Source organism: Nematolebias whitei, chromosome 11 (assembly GCF_014905685.2).
Source record: "Nematolebias whitei isolate Nwh7 chromosome 11, NemWhi1, whole genome shotgun sequence".
In the NCBI taxonomy this organism is placed as follows: Eukaryota; Metazoa; Chordata; class Actinopteri; order Cyprinodontiformes; family Rivulidae; genus Nematolebias; species Nematolebias whitei.
In genome coordinates this window covers 47,247,056-47,249,837 of record NC_056508.1, presented here as the reverse complement: position 1 = coordinate 47,249,837, position 2,782 = coordinate 47,247,056, and the positions used below count along the sequence as shown (strand labels likewise).

General features: G+C 43.4%; 1 pseudogene; it reads right to left on the bottom strand.

The window, feature by feature from the left end:
• Positions 1–266: 266 nt before the first annotated feature.
• LOC119417218 lies at positions 267–2,416 on the bottom strand (annotated as a pseudogene).
• Positions 2,417–2,782: the final 366 nt, after the last annotated feature.

Genomic DNA, 2,782 nt, shown 5'->3' with positions numbered 1-2,782 from the left:
CTACAAAATAAAAGTCCCAGTTTGAGAGAAGAAACCCGACTGGTCGGGTGTCGCTGCCTTTTGACACCAGAAACAAACGTCGTCTGAGGGACCAGCTCTGATACAATGCTGGACTCGTCACCATGGCAACCGCAGCTCAGCTGACGGATCGGTTTTAAGCATCTTGACACGGGTTAACTTTTCATCAGTTTAACCTGCTTTGACTGAAACGAACCAACAGAACACTTCCCCTTTATGTTTGGATCAGAAAAGCCCGGAAGCAAAAGTTCAGTCTCGTAAACAATTTATTTAAACCTACAAAACTGATGGGAGCGGCCGGTTTAATCTTCATCCTCCTCCTCCTCCTCGTCCTGATTGATCTGGAAGTAGCGGAGCTCGTAGCTCTCCTTGGTGTTGGCGACGACGCGCAGCCAGTCACGAAGGTTGTTCTTCTTCAGGTACTTTTTGGTCAGATACTTCAGGTACCTGCAGGAACAAACGAACCGGAGTCAACGTCTCCACAGGTGGACGTCGGAACAGGAAGCGTGGACCGACACGTCCGGACCAACCTTTGACGCACACGTTTGTCTTTAAAAGTATTTAGAAATGTCAACAAAAAGCTCCAGCTGTTCGGCAGAAGCAGCTAAAATTTTCTGCTGCTCCATGAGACATCGCCTATCAACCAGGAACGTGTCCTGAGGACTCCGCTTACTAGCACACTGACCTTTAGTTCACTGTTAAATTTATGCTAGCATTTTAGCTAACATTTTACTAGTTTTAGCTTGATTGGATTCATAACTGTATCATCAGCATAACTGAAAATTTATCCCATACTGTTTAATAACTTTACCTAATGGAAGCATATACAAGGTAAAGAGTACTTGTCCAAGCACTGAACCCTGAGGAACGCCATGACTAACTTTGGTGTATGATGGAGATTATTTACATTTACAAACTGGAATCTATCAGAAGATAAATATGATTTAAACCAGTTTAGAGCCATTCTTGTAATTCCAACATCATATTCAAGTCTGTGGCGGCCATCTTAAATCAGCAACCCCCAAAAGTTGTAGAGCTTCGGCGTTTCAATAAAATGTGTCCAGCAGATATTTTGCTAACAGACGAAAGATTAGCAGACCAGATGCAGAGAAACCAACACTACAAACTTGTTGCATGAAGCCAAATGATAAAAATAAATAAATTAACTTTCCTTTTAATCTCTAATCAGACCCGTGACGTTTCTTTTCAAAATAAAACGGCAGCGTTGTGCTACAGACTGTTTTCTGTCGGCACAAAGAAGTTCTGGATCAGAGACGACGGAGCTTTAAACGGCCCAAAACGACTTCAACGACCCAACGCAGAACCAAAGACCAGCTCAGACCCCAACATGCAGACTCAGAGAACCCGTTTGATTTAAGAAGCGGTTCTGGTCCTCACCGTTTGGAGAAGGGCACCTCAGAGGAAACGGTGATCTTGCTCTTACTCCTCTCGATGGACACGACCCCCCCGCCCAGGTTACCGGCTTTCCCGTTCACCTTGATGCGCTCCTGCAGAAACTGCTCCTGGAAACAAAAACGGAGTTCTTTACTTTGTGATGCATAAAAACACGAAGTGTCTGCTGACAGAACGGAGGAAATAAAATAATCGTACTTTTTAAATGACACTGTTGTAATTAGGTCATTGATAGAATTATTAAATATTTTAGTACCAAGACTGGATCCAGAGCCAGACTGAGCCGACTCCCAGAATAAAAACACTCGTGATAATTTATGCTTTAATTTGAAATGGTGCCAAACTGGAGGCATTTTTGTTGTTTTGGTGGTTCCACGGTTTAGGAGTTAATCTGGACCTGAAGACGACTAAAACCACAGGTCCTCTTCAGGCTGCAGGAGGTCAGGTCTACAAGAGTCTGTCCGTTCAGGGACACGCTGAGGGGAAACATCACGTTGTTTAGTATTCAAATATGAGCTGCAGCGTCCCCCTCGATTTTTAAATTTACTTTCCCAGACAACAATCTGCAAACAACATGTGCAGTAAACAAAAACACTTTAGAGCATTTGTTGTCGAAGCTGGGATCCCACTGTGGGTGTGAAACTGGACTCGCAAAGATTCGCAGAACATAAAGGAACTTGTTTTGTTTGTAAACAAACATCTGTTGGGGTCGAGAAGAAGTTTTCACATGAAGCTAAAATTATGATTAAGATCAAAACCTGATGAGTTCTGCAGCCCGAGCATTGACTTCACATCCTTTGATTTCCAGAAACAACAAACTTTCCTGTTTCTCAGAGTTCAGCTGGAAACGACGAGGTGAACTCACAAAGTTGGCAGCGTCCATGATGCCATCCTCCACAGGATGGGTGCAGTCCAGAGTGAACTTCAGGACCTGCTTCTTCTTCTTTCCACCTTTGCCGGTGTTCTGCTTCTTCTGCTAAAACATCAAGCACACCTTAAAATAACACGCAGACAAACAGAGCTGCTTAACTCTGAAGTCTTTGATGAAATGCCTGAACATCGCATCAGAAAAACATTTAAATCCGTCATTAAACGAAACCTAAACGAGATTGGGCTTTGGTTCGGCTTCACCTTTCTGCTGCTACAGAACCAACTATGAAACAAAAACGAACCCTAGCTGTTTTAAATAGCCAGATAAAGACGATTTAGAAAAGTTCAAACTATCCGGCCAGGACTCAGTCTGTTAACAACGTGGTGATAAACTGAGCTAACAGCTAGCGGGCCGCAGCGTGTAAAAACACATAAAAACCCAAATCCCTGCCGAACCAGAACCTTTCACTTTACCCTTAAT